The 23848-nt window shown below is 45.1% G+C and overlaps 1 long non-coding RNA gene across 2 annotated transcripts; it reads right to left on the bottom strand.

Moving 5' to 3' along the window:
• Positions 1 to 372: 372 nt before the first annotated feature.
• Positions 373 to 23146, bottom strand: LOC135899063 (uncharacterized). Of its 2 annotated transcripts, XR_010563522.1 has the most exons (5): positions 22765 to 23146; positions 10856 to 11013; positions 8869 to 8970; positions 2928 to 3052; positions 373 to 569 (listed from the first exon to the last, which is right to left on the bottom strand). It is a non-coding gene; the product is annotated as an uncharacterized lncRNA (long non-coding RNA). The 2 variants fall into 2 exon arrangements; XR_010563523.2 differs by lacking the exon at positions 10856 to 11013 and having other exon boundaries at positions 22765 to 23140.
• Between the last annotated feature and the right edge of the window lie 702 nt (positions 23147 to 23848).

Here is a 23848-nt window from a genome sequence, read left to right on the forward strand (position 1 = left end):
GACAATAAAACTGCGGCTTCGCCATTCCGATGCAAAGCTGCAAAAAATGCAGTCAAAGGCTTCAAGCACCCAACCTGACAGTGTTTTCAAAGTAGTAGGCTACTGCATGTGTAAGTGTTCATTGATCTAGCCTTAGACACAATCACAAAGTGTAGCGTTGACTTGCTGGCAACAGCGTGTGATGCCTCTTGCGTGTTGGAATTGTTTTATAAAATATGCACTTTGCAGGAGTAGTTTGTGCAAACACATAACCACAGGGACAGCTGTTTGAACATTTGTGTTGTACTACCTAAATATATTGTTTCTTTTTTTTCTTGGTCCTCCCTCGGACTACTTGAATGAGTGAAGAAGCTGCGAAGCAGTCACTGTAAATAAATTTCACAGAAAACATAAATGAATTTATTACAATTTCGATAACACGAACTGCACCAGCTGCTTGGCAAAGATGGTGTCGAGCCCCCTGAAGAGAATGGTGACGATGGAAGTGTGGTTGTTCGTGATGAAATCACCCATCCTCATGACTTCGGTGTGCCATGTGATGTCCATTGCCATGGTCTTCTGTGTGAGGCCTAGAAATTGCAATGTTTTTTTTTTTAATTCAGGAGCTTTTATTCACAAGGATTGCCAACCTTTCCTAGCAGAAAATGTAAAGCACAGCACATGATCAGATTTGTTTTTTCGGTATAAAATAGACTCAGTTAAAGGGGTCCTGAACCACCTCTTGGACTTGACTCGTATAGACAAGCCACAGTCCGCGAATAGCATACGCAGCTGAAAACATCACAGCCAAATTTTGCAGTTGTGCGCGGTGCGTGGAGCTCGCAAGCGAAGTCACTTTTTTCTCAAATTTTCTCTGTTCAACATAAGCCCGCTCCTCACTCCACTCTGTATGCTTTATTTCGTAGTGTAGCAAATTCCTATACGTGAGTGCTACTGAACAGTAGCCGACATCGAGCAAGCGTGTGTGGAGATGTGCACTTCTTACTGTTCCTGAATAGGTTTCTTAACGGATTTTGTTAATTAAACAGGCTGAAGTAAGCAAAAATCTGCTTTCGAATTTCGATAATAATTACGTACTTCTGGAAGAAGTTGACTATCTCCTGCTCGCGCTCGGATGTGGCTTCTCGCGAAGAAATTGAACTTTGAACACCCCGCTTATCGATATCATAGCCACCGGGTCTCGCTAACTTCTATTGATTATGGACACTGCGAACCATGCGAAAGTCAAGGTCAGACAACACGCACTCTTTTCCAGCGCACGCTCACTCCTGGTTAGATCCGCTGGCCGACTTCGCTTTGTGCAGAGCTATGGAAAGCGCTTCAAAATGCACAAGTTGGATGTAGCTACCATCCGTCAGTCAAGTGCCAGTGAATGCCGGCTTCCACCACGTGGCAATCAGACCGGAACATACAAGACCGAGCGTGCACTCAGGCCCTGTAGAGCCCAAAGCAAACGCTGCGCATACGCACCACAGTTACATGTAGCTGCAGTTTGCTGTGTAGCGTTGATACCGCGCAGAGTCCATTCGCCCAGCGCACTGCGGCTCCCTGAGGACAACCATGTTTGACGTGTCCCAGCCGCCAAAATTGAAAATAGTGACACTGACGTGAACGTCCAAATCGAATTTGAACTGCGCGCCAGGGTGGTGACGTTCAGTAGGTGAAGCGTTGTGCGCACACCCTGCTACGGCGTAGACTTCACAGCGCAAGTCATTGAAGGAGCTGAAACACCGCGAACTGTGTTTTGGTTGCCAATAACTCCGCTTCTGCTGAATGCATGGAAGTATGTTTTGTGGCCAAGAATTTCTGAAATACGACATTTTAACTGCAAGTGCATTTCTCAACTTTCATAAAAAGTGGTTCAGGGCCCCTTTTATGGTAGCCAAATCTAGTTCCTTATTCTGGATTTTATAGCAAAGCTGTCTGTTTAACTAGAAGCAGTTGCAACCATTATATATTCAAATTTCATGGCGTTTTGAAAACAACTAAAATGATTACATAGCTTAATTTATGAGATAATAGTGTTATAGTAGGGAGTGATATGCTGGCAAATTTTTTAAATGTCTGGGCTATGTAGTGATCAAATCAAAATTGCTAAACCACCGTTGCCTGGCCGTTTGGAGACGTACTATTAACAAACAATCACACAAACTTTATTCAAACATCACAGAATGTATAGGAGCACGGACAAAATGCCTTCAACAGGCTCGACTGGGCACATGCTCCCTACAGACAGTATGTACCCATTCGTGGGAACCAGATTGCATTTGTTTGAAGTTTATTTTCAAGAAAGAAAGGGAACCGAGGCCAAAGGCTTTGCTACTGAACAGAGTTTGGTTACCAATATGTAGTTGGAACAATGCAGAAACTTCATCGAACACAATATGCACCTTCAGCCAACTGTAAATTAATGACGAACAAAAATTAGGCCCCTCAGCATCTGGAGCGTTTCCGATTTAGAGCGGCGCAGGACCAGTAGGCACTGGATTACTTATTTTATTTTATGTAAGCGCAGTTGGTCATGCGTGCCTTTAGGTGCAGAATATCAAACGCTTTGTCTGCAGAGGAGAGCACACCTGTGTGTGCCTCCGGCAGCGCGATGTCAGAGAACATAGGGTGAACGATCAGGAAGCATGCCATTAAAGAAAAAGTCCTAAGCACTGTAAGTATTGGTGTGATATATCATAAGCTGACAAAACATTGCTTCCTTCTTTTCTTGTTCCTGCGCTCTTAAAATTACCTGTTGTATTGCATTCGGGTTTGTATAGTAGTGGACTTTTCACAGGAACACTGCTTTTTGCATCCCATTTCCCCCAACCCACTAAGGCAACAAGATAAGTGACTGCATTTGTAATTTTGTGTAGCACTTCTGTTGCACATGCACATTCTATGCCAGCTAAAATTTTGAATCAAGAGAAATCTCTTACGTGTGCCGGCGCGTGGGGGCTACCTCCGCGGTAACCGGCTGCACGCCCCTGAGAAGATGGGCGACTTGTGTCTCTTTCTCGACCTGCACCAGCAGCCTCCTTTCGTCCTCGAACAAAAAATGGAGCTGTAAAAGAAGTCTTTCATTTAGCATTCTGACATCTTACGACAAGATGTCCTCAGTAAATGCCCATCTTAGCAATATCTAACATGTGTGAGCATTGTAGGGAACATAGCGAAATGGCATAAAATTAGGGCTACTTGATTAATGAAGTAATTTTGACGTCCGCGAAAGCCGAGGCTTTCGATCATTGAAAGAACAATGAAAACACCCACAGGAGGTGTGCGAGTAGGGTGTGTTCGTCGATACTCCCAGGGTACCTACACCCCGGCTCTATGGCAGGAAGATGCGGTGGCGCTGCCGTTGGCAGCGACTTTAAGACGGTAGCCACGTGCTCTGCCGCCGAGCCCGCACCCACTTCCTATAGCCGCCGGGTTTTCATAGGTGCGCGTGGGATTCACAGTTTTGCAACGAAAGAAACGCAGTATGCCGACTAGCGGGTTGCGCCGAAAGTCCCCGAGGGCTCACGTTTTCCTGTTCGAGGTTTCCTGTTCATGAAAGATGTCGCACGCAATGGACTGCCACGCTTGAAGCGGAAAGTTCGATTCCGTTGCCAGCTCGTCGAATATGCGGAAAGCGTTTCGCAATAGTCAATCTCCTGTGTAATTAGTCAGTTAATAGCGTGTTCTTAGAATTTCTTAAGCCCGTTTTACATAGTGCTAATTTGAGTGCGTTTTCGCACTTGCGAATTCGCAGTTGTGGCAGACAGGCCATTGGACCCTTCGTGCTTGCGATTTTTCGATGTTCGGAGTGCTGAACGTCTCTGATAAACGCACATACGGCACAGATGGGGAACCATCACTACGTGGATCGTAGACACGTAGTGGTTACGGCCTGCCTACTTAATTTTTTGTTTTGATAAAGTAAAGCACTTTGCCTATCTTTGTCTTCTGCATACCGTTAAGATAGCGCATATAATACGAGGTTTCCTGCCTTATTATTAGCGTCCCAAATTTTCGCCTCGTACTATATGCGGATCAAAAAAAAAAAAATTTCTGTCAGAAATTGGGGTTAAGAAGTTTTGGTTTCGTTATTGCTGCGTGGCTACAGCATAGTTTCTTCATTGCTCCTTTATTGCACCTTGGTAGCACACGTGCAAACTACGCTTCGCGAAGTGCATCTTTTTTATTCCGCATTGAAGGACCAAAATGCCGGACCACGAAAACAGCACTCGGCTGCTTTCAAGAGAACGGTTATTTCAGCCGCACAGGACGTCAGCAACAGTGTGGCCGGAAGGCAGTTTGGTATCAACGAGGCAAGCGTTCGCAGGTGGCGTCGACAGAAGGAAGCCCTTTTCGTGTGTAGAGAAGCTTTTGCGGCCCGAAGAGTGGGACATTCCCGGAAACCGAACTTGCCCTGACGGAGTTCATATGGCAACAGCGTGCCGCGCATCTAGCTGTGAGCGTGAAGCTTATGCAGGAAAAAGCTAAGGAGCTTGCAAGAAAAAAAGGGCTATTGAGCTCTGCCATCAAAGCGAGCAAGTACTGGATTTATCGCTACATGTGCTGTGCTGGATTTTCCCTACGCCTTTCGCAAAAGCTGCCCAAATCATTCGAAAAGCTGCTTGTGGCTTTCCAGCGCCGCGTTACTTCGCTGCGCAAGTCGAAGAACTTCCAGTTAGGGCAAATCGGCAATGCTGACTAAACGCCGGTTTATCTGGACAGGCCATCGCCCCTCACCATGCATGAAAACGGCTCTAAACAAGTTTAAGTCCGGTTAAGTTTAGTTTCAGTTTATTGATGTGATTGAAATTTTGTACAAAAAAACTAACTCTAGGAGGTCCCATAGTCAAAGACTGGGGAGGGACCTCCAACAATAAATACATAGAAAAAGTAAACTTAATGCGTTTACCAACAGTAGCAATCCTATGAAAACAAAACAAGTATTAACAAAAAAAGTCAAGTCATGGTAATAACAACAAAGTATGAACACAAAAGGCAGATCCACATAGAGGATATAATAGGCATATAACACACATAATAAATATATACATAGAGAACACACTATTCTACAAAGAGAAGCGTAAAATAAACAAAATCACTTTCCCAACAAGTGGTGACGAAGTTTCCTCTTAAAAAATAAATGCAAGGAGATGATTAAATGGAGGGCGGTAGTGAATTCCATATTGATGTTGCCGAAAAGTTTGCAGTAAGTTTGCCTATAGTTAGTATTTTGATAGCAGGCAGTTATTATGGTGTGAAAATCAAGTGCCAGTGAAATGTGGGGTTTCGTTTTTTGCTATCAACAAAATTGGTAATTCTCTTAGACAAAATTTATACGTGAAGATACCAAGAGAACATTTATTTAAATCCACTACTGACAAAATATTATACGTACGGAGTAATGGCAGAGTACTACAAAAAAAAATGGCTCTAAGCGATTATTCTCAAAGCTTGGTTTTGTGTGTGCTGCAGCCCAGGGCGCCAAGTGAGTTACGTAGGTATTGCACCAAGAAGAAATGCACTAAGAGATGTGGCTGTCAAGAAATGCGTAGTAGAGTGAAATTAATATACACACAGGAAAATAGGGGCAGATTTTGATTAGTGTTCTGACACCATATGCCGCTTTACGGGTTAATAAAGATATGCGAGTTGTAAATTTAAAGTAATTGTCGAGTTCTACTCCAAGAGATGTTGCATGGTCAAGAGCCTGAAGAGGAGTCGGACCAATATGGCATCTCCTGTACACTTGTTTGCGCTTGATGTGTGCACTCCTGTACACATACATACATACATACATACATACGTACGTATGTCTGCGCCCGACTTTTTTGCCAACTTGGGTCACTGGGTAGTCCACGGTCACATGGGTAGGGAATCGGCCTGCTGTCGGGGAACTGAGTTTAAAACCAACTGTTGGACGAACTTGAGTCAGTGGGTATGTGACATTGGATGTGCTGCTCCTTAAAGGGACACTAAAGGTTAATATTAAGTCAACGTGCACTGCTGAAATACCATCCTAGAAACCTCGAAACGCTTGTTTCATTCGAAGAGACTTACTTTAAGAGAAAGTGCATTCTGAAGCGCCCGTGTACCTCTAGCGCAGTTCAAATCGCCCGCTTTCAGACCGAGGAGTGGTGACGTCGTGGTCTCACAGTGACGTTGCGCCGTCGGTGAGTAAAACGGCACCCGCAGACAGTGCTACGGCTTTTCTGCGCTAAACGCAAACGCGCGGCCGGAAACAGAGCCAAGACAGAGCCGACAGCAGCGCGAAAGTGGAACTATGGTGGCTAGCGGAAGGGAGAGCGCGCGATGATAAGCTGGTTCTTTATTTTATGACGCCAACTTTGACGATCGTTGCAATGGACGACCCTTACAATGACACATAGGCTAGCGATGCTGGGCTCGACTTTAGCGATTTAAGCACTGATGAACGTGACCTGCTGCTGAGGGCTCGCTCTGCCGGCATCGTTGCGTACTACTATGACGGCAACTGTATGTCATGGCTGTACATATTCGCACATTTGTAGCTTTTCCTTCATGAAAACCAAATGCTGCACTCACCGCCCCGTCTTCGACCTGCAGTTGTTCTTACGCTTCGGAGAATGCAGGCAAGACCGACGGAACAACACTACGGGAAAGCATTGCTTTGAAAGGCACTTCACACTTCAGTAAGTCGGCGTTGAACTCGTAATCCTCTGGACGAAAGTGCAGCGAGCACACTATGTGATTTTTCAGCTCTTTGCCAACGTGCTGTGGCAGAGGTACAGCACTCAAGAACTTCGATAGGAGAGGTTCACTCGTTGGCACACAGTGATAAGCAACGTTGGCTTCGCCGCTGCAACTGGCCTTGGCCAAGTTCCGCGGACCGTTCGCGCATCCCACATCACAACGATGTGGTATTCTCGCTGTTTGTTCCAAATGCAAGTTTCGCGAGCAAGCAGAACCAACGCAGCACGAAGCGATAACGAAACAACTGAAACTCCACAGCGCGTAACGCAGGGTCGAGCGCGCAGAGTCGAGCGAAAACGAAGCCTTTCGACCACCCATACTACTACGTCAAAATGTTATTTGTTATTAGAATCGAACAGAAGTAGACAAGTAGCATTCTCTTCCGTCTTATAACCTAACAAAATGATCTTTTTAATACGAGTAGTTGAGTACTAGTGACAAATTATGATGAGGAATGCCTTAGTCATCGGGTTAGTACCGGAATGTCGCTGGGAGGTCTCAAATCGTATCACGCATTTACCTCAATTTCTCGGTTACTAAAGCTCTGTTCGCGATTATATTGACGCCTTGGACGTTCTAGAGCATTGCTTTATCACTCTAACTTGACTTCATAGTAACCTTTAGTGTCCCTTTAATGAGCTTCTTTAACGCCAACTCAGGTCAGGTGGTATATGTCAGGTATATGTATATGGTATACATTTTGGGCCTTTCATAATATTCATTATGTAAAACATACAAACGATTACGCACTAGCCGTAAGACTGATTGGTAAAAGCAATAAAGTCCTTGATATTTATTAAGAATGGAACACTGTCACATGCGCACTTTATTAACTATAATATTCCTTTACAATTTGGATGACGCTTAAGCTTCGCCTTTAGGAGTCAAACGCGACAGCATTCAAAGATCCCTGCCTGCTTCTCACGCTTCCTGGCAACTGGAACGTATGTAACCATGATGTTTGCCGGGAAATTGTTCGCAGCGAACGCTTTACACGAAGATGGGTTTTCTGTTAGAAATGCGACCTCTTGCGTGGGCTACGATGGGGCGGAGGCGAGCGCCATCTGCAAGCAGGCGCGTCGCTCTGTGAACTCCCGAGATATTCCAGCACCGGCACGCGCAAATGGCAGACGCCGTCGCCGGTATATGAATGGTAGAAACGCTAGGAAAGGGGTTTGAGTTTTCACGTAACAGAAATATACTTACTCGTATATTTAAATTACAATCCGAGAACGAAGTCCGACGCTGGCCGCCGACGCGGAATGCCACCACCGGATTTTGTGCAGCACGGGTCCCTCAACGCTGTCGCGTTAAAACTTGGAAGAGCAGTGATTGACAAGCAGATTATTTTGAGGTTAGCAGTGACTTTTTCAGTGACATAGCTTCTAGTACGAAATAAATTGTTATCAGAAAAAAAAAAGGGGGCATGGCAAAGGGGCGATAGGCGTTTTCGTTAACCATTCGTTCAGCTACATTGCTGCAGCTAATTTTGCATGCTGTAGGAACTCTTCTCAATAAGCATGCTCTAAGGGTTTATATTCCAATAGTGCTATTTCAGCATGAGAAAATTTTCAAGAATTTCTTCAAGGACCTACGAGGGCAACATTTGCGCAGAAAGATTTTAATGTGAACGCATTCTATGCCCCATTACAAGAAAAACCGCCGGCGTGACCGGAAGAGGGTAACAAAAATGGCCGTCGACTCAATCAGTAAAAACACATCAGAAATGCTCGGAGTGACGTCAAATTTCTCAGAGATGGTTCCTGTAAACAAATAAATTATTCGCTTTGAAGAGGAAATAGGTACATTCTGGTCTGGGTGGGAATCGAACCTACACCTTCGAGGTGCAGCACGAGGACGCTTCCTCGAAGCCACGGTGGCTCCACGGTTCTGGCTGACTAAATATGTGCCTAGTACGTGCGTTCAAGACGTTCTGAGGTCTACGAATGGTAAATACTTTCATATTCGCCCAAGTAAGCAGTCTTCAGTGTCTCTGCCGAATATATCTTTTGTAGGATTTGACGCAACATTTATCAATATGTAGAACGAAACCGAATTCATAAACTTTACGAAAATGCAGGTATATATTACCAGATACGCTAACAGCTTCTGAGGACAAAAAAGTATTCGTAATAACAGAAAGTCACATACGCCCTGGCCTCGGTAGAGGTTGTCGAGCTCTGTGAGGCGTTGTATGGTTACACTTCGATGTCCTGGCACAGCCACGGACATCTCAAGAACAGTATCCGCCATCTGAAAAAAAAAAAAACAATAAAAAAATGGTGAGCATCTAATGAAACGGGAACACACTGAAATTTTTAGGTGTGCATGCTTTCTTTCCAAAGTACCAACATTTTCCTCCTCCTCTGCGCCCCCCTTTTATCACAGCAAGCGCCATCCACCATAGTGTTAACTTTCTAGGGCAGAGCTGCGGGAGCGCAAGTGAAAAAGGTAAATTGGAAGAAGCGCAGCATTGTTCTGCTAAGCCCAAGGAATGACGTGCTCGGTTAATGCTAAGCCCAAGGAATGATGTGCTCGGTTAATGTCTGATCTCGCAGCGTCCCTTTCAGCGATCCGTATAGCAGTGTATGCCACACACTACTGCTACTTGGAGCTTCGATGCTACGATTTTACAAAAGGTCGTATACAAGGAGAGTCATTCTCCTGCGTCACAGTTCCATGTTGCCAATGCAAGTAAAATGCCCAGACTTTGGGTACCTATAGAAAAAGTAAGTTTCGCAGCAAGGGCGAATCAATGAATGCGATAGCAACGCACAGGATTAGTATGCGAAGTAAGGCTAGAAGCTTCAAGAGCAATATAAATTGTAGTAAGCATGAGCTTGCTGAGTAAGCAGGTGTGCTGTGGCGTGGCCAGACCCATGTGAACAAGGAGACTCGATGACCACGACAAGGCGCATGTACGCAAAAAAAAAAAAAGACGACAAGAACCTCGTTCATCAAAGCCATGATGCTTAAATTTGTTTCTTTGTGTGAAACAGTCTTCAGGAAATTTTCTGACGCACTAGGCGTTTGCCGTCTAAGTCATTTTATCAAGGTGATTAGAAGGCTGCTCAAAACCAATGTGTCATTTCGAATAATCGCATGAACTGAGCATCCAAACGCTAGGAATTCACAGGTTTATTGCACTGATTATACCAACCAGGTATAACGAGAGGGATAGAATGTGGAAGTAAAACCGGCGCAGTTGTAAACTTGCACCTACATGTTTTCGCCTTTATCAGACACATAAAACTTGAGCTTTACTTTGTCAAAGCTCTCATGTGCATCCCCTCCTGTGGCGTCAGGCTCCCGAGGAGAAGGTATTGGGGACCTGCCTTGAACGACATCTCGTTTTCCAGGCTGTCTTCCTCTGGTTTTGCTCAAGCGACAGCTATGTGTTTTGGCAATAAACATTCAGTGTCTTTTGGCGAGATATGCGATTATGCTAGTCTTTCTGAAACTGCTGTGCTCATCTATGGGTCGCTGCATAACAGAACGTAATTAAGCCAAATGTGTTCTTCAGTAACACATTTAGGCACAATACTTATATAGGCAGGAAATACTATAGTATATACTACACACTGAAAATGTTCACAAGCTAAACGCACGGGCCTGCACTTTAGGCTACATGGATGCATGACGGTGTTCTTTGATCAGTGTTTAGAGGTCGCACATTGTGCCTTGCTATTTATTGATTTTCACTTATTAAAAAATAAATTGGTTTTTCGTCCGAAATACTATGATGTGATTATTAGGTGTAGTGAGAAACTTCGAAATATTTTAACCACCTGGAGTTCTCTAACGTGCACTTAAATCAAGGTACCACGAGCGTTTTTGCATTTTGCCCCCTTTGAAGTTCGGTAGCCTGGGCTGTGGTCGAAACCGCGACCTCGAGCCTATTTTTTTACACATGCAAAGTGTGTCTGCACTCATGTAAGACTGTTCTCCGCCATGTGCCATTCATCATTCTTACCTTTCAACCTGAGGTACAGTACCTTCAGTTACTGATAAAGCTGCTGCATTTTTTTACCTCTGCCCAGCATTTAGATACGCCTGTAGTTCAAGTTGCGTGGCCGGGCCCCTCCTGCACTTCCGAGAGTAGGGGGGGAGGGCCCCTTTCACTTAAAGGGCCCCTCACCAGGTCTGGCCATTTTGAGCTGACAAGCGCAGAGCATCCGACCGCCTTTCGTATCTTCACTCGCGGCGAATCCGCCCGGAGAGGGACGGTGACGTAGTCGGGCTCCTGCGCCTACTTAGTCGAGTCCGCAGTGTGACGTCGCTCGTGGTGACACGTGACTGCGATAATTATTCAAGACAACATATGTTATCTGTGCGATCTGTTGCTTGAACTGACGAATTGAAGTTTAGAGAAATAACAAAACACACAAACTGAATGTCCGCGTCTTTTTGTTTTATTTCGCACCGAAGCAAGAGAGATGTACTACCGCTCAATCTGGTTGTTCCCACGGTCGTGTGGTCACGTGCGCAGGTACCGAAACTATGCCATTTTCTACCGTGTTCTACCACGTGATCACGCCCTGCGATCTGCTTGTTCTGCCTCGGTATTCGTGTAGCACTGAATTATACCGCTGGTCACGTTTCCTTGTGCACAGCGCGCAAAATCGTGCGCTACGCGAACGAGACAACTGCTCGCGCGCGACGCCGTCGGCGGAAAAGCGTAGCGCAAAAAAAAAAAAAAGAAACCGAGGAGAATAAAAAAAAAGGAAGGCGGGGCCTATGACGTATGCGTCACGCGATCCTCGAGGTCCGGTATGGGAGAACGTAGGGAAGGAATTTCGCTTGCGTAGGCTAGACGTGGCGAGTGGAGAGAGCGTCTTGCTTGGCAGTGGAGCCCGCCTGCTGAAATCGTGGGTTCGCGGCAGTGAAATATTTCTATCTCGGCTGTTATTCTCGGCTATAACGCTCCTTAGAGGACACGTAACGACTTCCAGCGAATAAGCAAAATTTGTTTTCGAGCCTGGTGAGGGGCCCTTTACCTACCAGTTGGGCGCCCCCTATTCACCAAATAGATACTTCTGTAGTTCAAGTTACCTTAAGCACGTACACACAGTGTACACACACACACACACACACACACACACACACACACATATATATGTGTGTGTGTGTGTGTGTGACTTCAGGACAGAGGTCTCTATGGCTACCGCAAGGTTTTATTTCAAAAAAGTTCATGCACTTCTTGAAAAACAACTCGCTCTCTGATTCACACACTTTTTTTTATGCAGGGCGACCCAGCTAACTTTAGCCAGAGTTTAAATATTTTTTTTTCTTTTCAATCAACTAACCTACTAAGTCTTCACAATAAACACGCACTCCTCGATCACGTGCTGCCCGTTTGATGACAAGCTTTCCCTTCCGCTAAGACACTCACTTTAGACGGGTGGCACAGATTGTGACAATATTGTTCGGCCACCTCCTATCACTTCTCTGTCAACCCACCTCTCCCTTTCCTATATCAATCATCTTGACAAACATTTTTCGCTTCTTAAATATAGAACACTTTTCAAAACCCACATTAGCAGACCAAAACAGCTCAGTTGGATTGGCATACATTGACATATAAGTAAATACTGCGATACGTGAACTACATCCCTTATGTTACAGCGATTTGAGGACGAAAAATGAAAAAAAAAATTCAGAATAAGACAAGCAGCCAAACAATAAAATCAATGATGCAGCGTACGTGCTCTATAGTTAAGAGACGCGTATGGCAACGAACCCGCGCACTGTTTGAGGAAGAATCAAACCAATACTGCTACGCCCAGACCGCCCGTGTAATTACTCTCACACCGCCGATGGGTACTGATATCAGCATGACTTTTAGAAGAGGCTAGTCCGAAACGATTCTATTCAAGTGAAGAGCGGCTCGAGTGTATGCAAAGCTGACCCTACAAACTCCTGCGTCGAAACGAACTGTTCTAATTCAGCAAACTATACTGCCGTTTAATACACGCATACAAAAAAAAACATGCCGGCGAACAGAACAAGCAGTTGAAACAGCTACGGCTAAGGCCACACACACACACACGCACACACACACAAACGCGCGCGCGCGTTCGCAAGGAAAAATTTGGATGTGGCTTAGCTAAGGTTAAGCCCAGGATGCGAAGCATACTAGCCTTTATTTTAACGCGACAGCGTTAAGGAGCTCGTGTCGCAGAAAAGCCGGTGTCGTCGGCTCAAGCCTGTTTCACATGATGCGATTTTCGTCGCACCGGAAGTGCGATTTCCGTCGTTTGCGATGAAAATCGCAGTCGCAGTGCCGTCCCCCCGATTTTCGGCTGCGACCAACCGGTTGGTCGAACAGTCGCACCGTCGCACCGATCGCTGCGATTTTCCGTCGAAATTGCGCGGAGAGCTGTCAACGGAGCTATTTCGCCGGTTTGTTTTGATGGCGTCTCGCACGACAAGTGCAATCGCGGAAACGTGGATCGTCGAATTAGGTACGTGCGCGAATTAAGGGAGAATAAAAAACTTGTACAGATTGCATTCTCCTATTGCTATGCGTTTGTTGACACGCTACACAGCAAATGAAGTGCATTTTCACGTTTGCTTCGTGCGCCTTTGCGAGTTGTCAGTGCTAGCTAGAGATGTTCGATCCCCAGCAGACGACGAGGTTGCTACAATGTTTTGTTGAGTAGCATAGAAAAATCGCGCTTACGGAGCAGTTTGAATTATTTCAACCTCGGCAAGGGCAAATGACAAGACAGCAAAGTACCCGAAATTTCAACGTTGCACTGAACGCGGTACCGTTCAGTTGCATTTTCTTGTCGGTTTTCAAGCATGAATTTCCCGATGCATCTTGAAAGCTCATCTTGCCTCTTATTAAATTTGACAGAGCAAAAGTGTAGGCTATCGTAATGAATTTGCTACGATAGCATTAAATCCGTGGCTCGAATAAACTATTACATGCACGTTAAGTTGCACCTCTTCTCTGGAGAATTTTTTTTTTTCTTGCACAAAAACCAATAAACATCGACTATGTTGCGGACTTTGTATCCTTATTGCATCTGTATGAACAGTTGCTCTGCAAGGTAATTAACTGTACAGCTAGTAGATTAAGTAAATTGCTTGCTATAGTGGCACAGTGACAACGTACCCTCCTGCACAATCATGTAGAACTGGTGCAACAATGCAAAAAGCAGGCAAACGGCCTGTTCTTGTGGGGATAAAACAGTATAAAACGACACGCTGAAGAAAAGTAAATCAAAACTGTGCAGTGAAGTCGGCCGGTACAAGCAGTTCTTGCACGTTCACAGCTGATCAAATGTGCAGAAACATTCATGCCTTACATGTTTCTAATAAGTTTGTGATCACATATATTAGTGTGTAAACCCATATAACGATATCCGCTGCGATTACTATCTTTGTAAGTAATGAAATACCATGCTACTTGCAAGAACATATATCACCCGAGGATCTTAGAACAAATTTCTGCATTTCAACAATACACAATATGTGGTTTATTCGATAAAGGACCACAAACTGGGCTTTTTTTGCAATGACAAATTTATTCCAAACTTTACTTGCATACAGGCAAGAAAAAAAATAATAGACAGAAATATTGTTCTTCAATTTGTTCACCTGCCACTGTGTCTATAGCATTCTGCTGCTAACACAAGGTGAGGGGTTGATTTGCCAGCCATGGAAGTCGCATTTCGATGGGAGTCGTAGGTGAAAAATAAAAAAAAAAAGCTCTTGCACTTAGCTTTAGTTCATCACCTTTTATTGAACCCTTAGACTTCAAAATACTATTGCATAGGGGGGCATGCTTATGCAAAATATAACACCAATAAAAAAGCAATAGAAAGCAGAGGGCAGAATTGTAAAACAGCCATCTTTCGTGATAATTCGAGTGTGTAAATATTCATTGCATCAATATGTATTGTTCAACAGCACTGCACAAATAAGCATGATCAAGTATAGCAAGTACTGTGTCAGGAAGCTGGTTCTACAGATGTATAAATGTCAAGGCATGAATGCTCATACTACGTCGCACACATAGCACAAAGCAAACCTTTTTCAAGAGTTGTCCCTTCTGGCAGTTATGAGTGGGCCATAAGCAGCAGAAACTTTATCGCAGGACATTGTGTAATACCGCTTATGAAAGAGTGAAGAGGCCTTTAACAGCAGTACCTTATGCTGCTCTAATAAGAGGAACGATGAGCAAAAAAAATTTCTGGTACAGCACTTAAACAGTAACTTTCTGCAAGACAGAAAATTCCAGATCAAAGTTGGAGGTACATTTGGCCCACACACACCAACAACACGGGCATACTACAAGAAACACTACAGCCTATGGTGTATTACAGTCTATGTGAAAGCTATCTTATACAGAAATCAAGAATGATGCAACAAGCCCTCGACAACACTGCAGACTTTCTTGGCCAGTCTGGCCTCTCGCTTTCTGATAAGTCAGCTCATATCGACGTCGGAAAAAAAGAAAGACTAGAATCAAGAACTACCCCAGATTGCACATTGTGATCCACATAGCTGGACAAGTATGCCCGCAAGTCAACGTCCACAAATCCTCAGCTAGTGTAAGCCCATGACGGCAGAGCCAGCACGTGGGTGAAACAATTATGCAATGCCTGGACGCAACTTCCACACCTGGTGAAAAGAATAATCTCAAAATAATGGGGGTGGACGAGTGGATACTGTAGAAAATCGCAGATGCTTTGCTTGTGTCCAAGGTATGGTACGGTATGAATTGCCTGCAGCACACAAAAAAGACAACTCATCGAATACAGGCATCGGGTAGTAATAACAGGTCTTTCCAACTGTACCATGCTTGAAGACCTCTATGAGAAAGAGCTAACGAACAAGCACCTAGACAGAGTAGAATTGCTGCCTGCAGCACAAATTCTTTGTCTCAAGAGCTCAGAACCTCGTACCAAGATGCTATGCCAGCTAGCATATGAGATGCAAAGACGACTACCCCTCCCTTCAGAAACACAACCTTGGGAGTACCTGAACTTGAAACACAACAGGCCCATACCGTGGAATATGGGGGTAAACAATTAGGCCAGGAGACTATATGCAACTGCCAAAACCACAGGGGAGGTTGCTAATCATGAAGATGCAAGCAAACATAAGGCACATATAGTACACTGATCTGGCAATAGCAGTGTAACAGTAGTATGACACTACATAAAACTAAACCCCATATAAGTGAGTACCATTCCAGGTCATCCTACACCTAGAAAAGCTGAACTGAAAGCAATCAAAGCAGTACTTGTAGTGCAGATTACACCCTGCACAACACCCTGCATGGATTCACCAGAAACTGTCTGGGCCTGCACATCACACAAGATTGTCAGGAAAATCAGGAGATTGACACGCGACTTGCAAGCACATGGCCAGAAATTAAATTACAGGATACATAGCCATGCAAATATTCCAGGACACAAGCGGGCTTATAAGCCTGACATAATAACTGAAAACTAGAGTTTGTATGTATTCATTATTAACTAAAGTGCAACAGATAGACAACAGACAAGAACAAAGCGCTCTGTGTGTTCACTTCGTTCCTGTCCATTGCATTTCTGTTGCACTATAGTTAATGAATTCATAAGGCTGCACAGGAGAAGAATGATACCTCTGCCCAAGGGCCCGATCTCACATACAAATCCACATGTGTGCACACACATGCACACAAATGTTGCAAGAGTGCATAGCATGAAGCAGTATCAACAGGATGACACTAGATATGGACGAGGACTAACTTTCAACTGCGGTTCATTTGTAAAAATGTGGCGAGTTATACAAATTACCAGAAAAAGAAAGGACGACGAGCAAAACGAAAACAAGGTGAAAGCAGGAGCCAACGTCTCGACTAGTGGACTTGTCTTCTTCAAGGTCCACGTTTGGAAACGTTGGCTCCTACTTTCACCTTGTTTTCATGTTGCTCATCGTCTTGAATTTCCATCTCCTGCCTTCCCCAAGTTTTCCCCAGAAAACGAAAGACATCTTTGAAAGATAGATAAAAATTGGTGCTTGATGCAGCCAAACATAAATAAAAATGCTACAGAAAGAAAACAGAGAAAAATTCCAAGTGCAGGAAAAAATCATTACAATTGCCAATCCTGCATGCCAGCACCTTTCAAGAAACACTGTTGTTATTCCAATAGACAGACTGATAGCTTGCTTATGCAAGCACATTCTTCCAGTTCCATGCCATCCGGAAAAAATTGAGTTTCCTGGAAGGTAGCCACATGCACACTTGGTGATCACAATGTTTTTTTTTCCCCTGGACTTGTATATCTATATGCATTTTCTCCCTTTCCTGCTTTTATGTTTGGTTTCATCAAGCACTAGTCTTTATCAGGTGTTATTGTTGTACTACTTTGTGGTAACCTTTATAGATCATTGCATTTTCACAATAAACCTTTTAATTAGAAGTTAGCATAACCTGTTCTTACTGCTTCACACTGTACGTTCTTGCTACATTGGCCAAATAAAAGATTTTATAAGGTCTCATGAGGGCCATTAAAGTGACTTGTTGCAGTCTAAAAAAAAAAAGACGAATAGCCTGGCTGTAATTGGCACCAGAGAACACATAGGACAAACAAGAAAACCGAGATGATCTAACAATCAAAAGTTTAATGTACACACCGAGTTAATGCTCGCTGACAAGCAATAGACTGAACATACACAAAAAGGAGAAGCAAAAATTCATGTGCATTTCCTGACAGGAAATGCATCCATTTCTAACAGAGGCCGTGCTGACAAGATTAACCCAGCATTTTTAGATCTACAGCTTCCGTAATTTCTCTATGCAGCCGATCTGCACAGAATGCTAGCTTCTTCCTCTACAATGCACGCTCAGATGTGGTGAATGCATTGTAGAGGAAGCTAGCATTCTGTGCAGATCGGCTGCCTAGAGAAATTATGGAGGCTGTAGATGCAAAGACACTGGGAGAATCTTGTGTCAGCATGGTCGCTGTTACACTTTTGGAGATGGATGCGTTTCCTGTTGGGATCTGTATGGACACACATCAGATCTTGCTTCTGCTTTTTGTGTAAATTTGATTTATTGCTTGTCGAACAGCATTTACTCGGCATGTTCAATAAACTTTCATTTGTTAATACACCTCATGATTGTCTTGGTCTCTAGCAGAAAGGTGTTCATTCTTTTTACAGTGAAGCTGTGTATGCCTAGGCGAAACACTCGTGGTCCGATCCCAAAAACCCTAGTGCAGGGGTATGAGCCATTGTTTAAGGGGGTGGGAGCCATTGAATTCGTCTTCCATGATGGACGGAGACATTTCGTGTTGGGTAGACATAGAAATGCTTATGCATTTCAAACATACATTTATCTGCGTATTATTGCAGGGAAGGGACACAGAGAGGGATGGGGTTAAGACAAGATCATGATGTCATTATTATCTCGCAGCGAAGGTGTGGTGGGCCATTGGCTAGACCGATAGTGACGTCGTTTCTCTCTAGCAGCAGAGTGCGCGTGCAGCAGTCTCTCTCCGACTTCCCAAGAGGTTCGAAAATGTGTCCCTGTATTTAATTAAATGAAATGTGCAGATCCGGTGTGTCACTTCGTAACTACAGTGCATAACCGAGTCATAAACATTATGATTAATGCATTACAAAACACAAGTGCGTAACATAATCCAGAAAGACTTTGATGGACCCGCTGGATTAACACAATGAACCACTCATTGCATCTTGCAAAGTGCAATGTGTGGCATTCCAAACAAACAATGTGATAAACCCAAGCCAAACATGTGCATAACCTCATTAAGAAACACAGACATAACCAATAAAATAGAAAGACTTGAATAAACCATTGGAATTAACTCAGTGATAAACACCGAGGCCGCACATTTCAGCTTCGCAGGTTTACCGTCTGTACAGGGTGCATGGGCAGTAACTTTTTCTGTTATTGTTAGTTAAGTATTGTATAATGTTGTGCCAGTAAAACATGTTGGGCTAGTTGGTGCAATGTATTGGTACTGCTTTTTTTCTTAATGTTGTGCCCTTCTTCCTTTTGTAACAACTTTTTCATTCCTCCTTGCATAATACTCCAACCTTGCAGCCTGCGAGGTATATAAATAAATAAGTACATAAGCACGTCATTCATTCATCTGCATACACCTCGCACCATTCCTTGCTCAACAAATGTCACTGTGTTGATGTCTCGCAGCATGCATCTACATTAACTGTCATTTGCGTTTCGGTATGGTTTGTGAACAGTGTAATGCATAAAGATTACATGACATTAAGGTTGTGACTTATGCGGTGCATAAGCAAACCTTGCAAAAGATGACATGTTGGATTGTTGAAAGTAAGACAAATTGTATATATCGCAGTTACTTTAACCGCATTTAATTGACCACTTGACAAAAACTTCACTTCGCATAGATTCCAACACGTACACTGAATCTGCAGTTTTTTTTTTGCTTATTAATATAGTTGTAACTGCATGGCCACATTGTAGATTTGAAAAGAAAGTTAAATAAATTTGTTTGTAGCAACATAACAATATGTGTAGATCACTGCGATTGTAACACCAGAACTTGATACAAACATGCACACTATAGGATGCAAGCAAATGCTCAGGACAAACTCCAGAATGTTTCCATCCTGATACTTATGAAAGTGAACGGTTTCATTCCATGGCTGTCAAAAGAGGGAGAGAGAAAACTTAATTGTGTTCGTGGAACAAAAACGCATTGATAAGCTTAGACATATAGTCATTGCTTAAAACTTTTGAAATGAATAATTATAGCTTGCTATCGACATTGAAGCAGCCTTTCGACAGCAAGAAAAGGAATCAGTTTTTCCAGCTCTGAACATTGAATTGCTGGAAATGCAAGCAGGCATAAAATTCTGCCAATATAATCTGTTTAGGAATACCAAATTCGAACAAACATTGAGACTTGCATTTGTACTTTCTCTGGCTGAGCAATCTAGTTTGAAATGACTCCCATAAGCATGTCGTAACAATGTTTATCTAATACAGGTTAAATGCACGCCTAGCTTAAGAAACCTGGATGATTGCTATAAATTACAGTGAAGAAACTATAATATCTAATAACATTAATAATATAAGAATAATATTTATTTCCACAAAACAGGCTAACCGTGAGAGAAGTGCGAGGCTGAGCAGAAAGCTGAAAAATTCTACGGCAAGTGCGAATGCCGCAGGCCTACGATCCTGTTTTATGAATAGCGCGTATTGATATGGTCTTCTTGTTAGAAGTTCCGAGTATACTGCCAGCGCGAGACACAGAACAACAAAGTGGACGAGAAGCGTGTCCTTTAGAATGATATGTTACAACGTACAGGTTTCCACAAAAGTGACGGTAACTGCTCGAAACATTTGATGCGTCGGCTTTTGCGCCTTTAGAAATATTTAGAGAGGGCTCCCATATATATATTCGCAGCGCAAGCACGGCGATGGACGAACCAGGATAGCGCTAAGGTTGAATTTCACAACACAATTTTCATTCCACGTCGTAATCACAGATCATTTGAGGCTTCGTTCAGTGGCACACGCGTGCTTTCGGGTTGGTGCTTCTTGTTGCGTTTGGCGTAAGAATATGGCTAGTAGCAGGCACCACATATGCGCAATCACGGGCAATATACACGCATCATTTCTTCAGAAGCTGGCGCTGAGCACGGGTAGCGCGAGGATCTTGTTGGGCTGACACGACGACTTCGTGGAAGCCGAATTCCGAATACTGCATATGTGGTGAGGGTAGCAATACGAACTGGTCGATAGGTCATCTTGGAGATTGTTGTAGCGCAGGCAGAACGAAACGGTCATAGAAGGCAGATGAGACAACACACGGCGCAGAACCACCTGCGAACAGCTGTTTACGTGCGCCATGTCGCACTGAACTACCGAAACCGCCGTCGCGCACTCCAAGACAAATCTTAACTAACGTTTTAAATTAGTAAACGTACATATTATTTGCTTCTAACCAGGAAAAGTCAAGAACATTATACTGTAAACGTTTTATTCATTACAATAAAAGAATTATGCAGCGTGTGCCACGAAACCTGGCAGTAAGCAACCCTGGGCGTCGCACCAGTTGCATTGATGAAATCGCAATCATGTGAAATGAGCCCTCTAAAAATCGCATTGCGACGCGTGCGACAGCACCGATTTTCGTCGTTGCAGTCGCAGCATGTGAAACAGCCTTCAGGCGTGCGGCGCTTGCTCAGGCGCACATTTCGTTGTCGCGCCGAACGCTGCGTTGCTCGACGCTCACCGCGTCCGATGCGGGGCGCGTAGTCGCTGCGCCGTAGCAAAGCCACCTAGAAACAGACTCTGTAGCACGCCGCAACCTTCGCTTCTCATTCCAACGAGCAGCTCTGTCTCCTGGAGGCATCTCACCTCGTGAGTGTCTAGCAGAGGCAAGCGCAGCTGCCGCCGCGAGCGACGGCGCGAGTTGGAGCCCCGTTTCTCCTTTGTCGTGACGTCACGGTGTCACGTGGTATTGAAGGCGACACCGCCGCGCCTGAGGAGCTGGGTTGAGTTCTACTAATATGCTTCGCTTAAAAACAACATGCTTGAAAATAAAGGCAGTTTTGCAATGGAGCGTCGCAAACGGGATACACCGCGTGTCCAAGCACGGCGCTAGACATCACTGCCCGGACAGGGCAAAACCCTTTTAAGCTCTCGGCTTCCACAAAGCACCTTTGTGCCGTGGATGTTTCTTAGCGCATGTGGTATGCGTTTCTGCTGCGTCTGAAGGGGCAAGATTCAGAATGGTGTTGCATGCAAGTCGCACGTCGTTTTTCGTCGCCATGATAGATTGGATTTTTTGCAAGCAGTGCTCCAGGAGGGCACGTGTAACCGGCAAACGGAGGACTCAGGAAAGCACCTTAGATTATAATAAAGGCAGGCGGCGCAGAATCTCCAGGGCGCCCAAGCGGTAGTAGGGGGATCAAAGCTGAAAGCAGGGCAGCCCGTGGGTTGTGGCCGCGGAGGCCAAAGCGTGCCAGGGGGTGTTCGCCTTAAAAATTGGCTGTCCGCGATAGCGGACAGCCAATTTTTAATGCGACAGCCATCTGCGACAGCCATCTGGTGTACACCCCTGACACGCACTGACGTCGGCAAGCCCCAACCCACAGACCAGTACGGATTCTAGCTTTGGTGTCTTTGTTGCCGCTTTGGTGTCGTGGAGGCGCCGCCAATAATCGTAGTTACAATTGCTAAAAAACACGATTGAATGAATATAATTACGTCCAGCTGCCAACATGTGACGCTAAGTTCAGCACTACCGCGCCCCACGATTTGTGCACACCACTCAGAGCTTTGCCTCTGAATGTATGTCGGACAGACTTTCTCGCGCCTGCGGCGCTGGTGCTGAGTCAGTCATCGTCAAGGGCAGCCTTTCAGCCACTTGCGTTCAACTGCGGTAGCTAGATTTTCAATATATGCGGCCCAGGCTTCACTACGGTCGGCACTGCTCACACAGAAACATCTGTGCTGTCTCTCCGAGAAAGCTGTCTCTCCGACACAGCGGTCGCCAAATCGGGCGTCGATGCCCACTCTACCTATTTTACCGCGCCGGTGGCCACCGTCCGTGCGCAAACTCCGCCACACTCCACAATGCCGGCACGCCTAGGTTAAACGCCTACAACACGCCCTAAGAAACCTCCTCTGTAGAGCCTAGTGCGCAGAAACTGAAATACGGACGGTAGCACTTGCGTCTAACCCTAACCGCGTCCCCTAGTAGCTTTGCACTCTGTCCCCACGGTTCCGCTCAGTACGTGAACATGGCGGCACAGAAGCCCTCGTATGTGACGTCCGTGGAAAGTATGTATACTATAGCGCAGTACAGAAACCCCTACTACCGTTTCCTGCACAAATGAAGACCGCGCGAGGTCGCCATTCCTTGAGGTCGCAAGCAAAAACGGGTGCGTTCCACTACACTTCCAAACAAAAACCGGAACGCCGCTTGAATTTCCTGCTAGCTACGCAACAACGCAGCTCGGAGATCACACGCCCGGAGCGACGACCCCGTAAGCAAATAAAAGCAATTTTGCGTCCAAACTCACTTCGATAGGCCTCCGAATGAACCGAAGTTCTCCGTAGAAAGTAGCCCTTCCTCGTTGATGATGGCGACACAAAACCGTCGCGGTCCCTCCTTTGCTTGGTCGCTATTGGCCGGCGGAAGTTCGCGGGCCGCTTCAGATGACTTGGGGGCACGATGATGGGGAATTCTTAGCACTTGCGTACACCACCAGCCAGAGAAATTAGATATGCGCATGTATGTACGTTCTTCGTCTTCGTGATTTGATGAATGTACGTACGTTGAACAAAGAAGCGGGGAGAATTTGGCATGGACCGTTGGCTGCCTTCGCCTTCCTGAGCCTCCCATTGGCTCGCGTGGGCCGGCTCAGCCAATGGGAGAGGCGTATCGCGGACTCGTCGCCTCGCAATGCGCCGACTGGCGTTCGGCCTGCGCACCGTACTTGACCGTACAGACGCTGATTCAACGCCGCCGTGATCATGTGGGAATGGGAGGAGGGAAGCCGGTTCCGGTTTCGCTTTTACGCGCAGCTGTCACTCTGCTCTTGTCGTTTCAGAACAGCGCAGCAATGACTAAATGGGAGCGGAGCGAGCCACATCTTTCTCATTCTCCCGCACTCGTACTTCATTCAGTCAAAAAACTTTATTAGCGTCCTGAAGCCCGGTCTTTTCAGACCGAGGCGGGCCGCGTCCACGTCGGCACCGCCAGGCCGAGCCTTATGGCGTCATCGTGGACCCTCTGGACAGCCCGTAGCTGATCTTGATATGAAGAGCTTGTTATGAACTTGTGCCAGTAAAGCCATTTTTCATCGGGGTCGGCGAGAGTCGCGGGACAGCCCGCCAGCATGTGTCTGATGTCAATGATGCCATCGCACACGTTACATTCTGTCCTAATTTCTCTTTCTGGGTGAATTTTATTTATGAAATACGGAAATACTCGTAGCAACGAATGCATTTACGCAGGCGGTGCACAATAGAGCTAATTTCAGTTTCAGGACACCCGTGAGCGACACAAAACATGCGGCCGTCAAATGCCCCAGTCGACAGACGCACCTAAATGAAAGAAAGCAGGGAGCAGCAAAAGAGGAGGATATCGCAGTAGTACTACTC

Source organism: Dermacentor albipictus, chromosome 7, assembly GCF_038994185.2.
Source record: "Dermacentor albipictus isolate Rhodes 1998 colony chromosome 7, USDA_Dalb.pri_finalv2, whole genome shotgun sequence".
NCBI lineage: Eukaryota > Metazoa > Arthropoda > Arachnida > Ixodida > Ixodidae > Dermacentor > Dermacentor albipictus.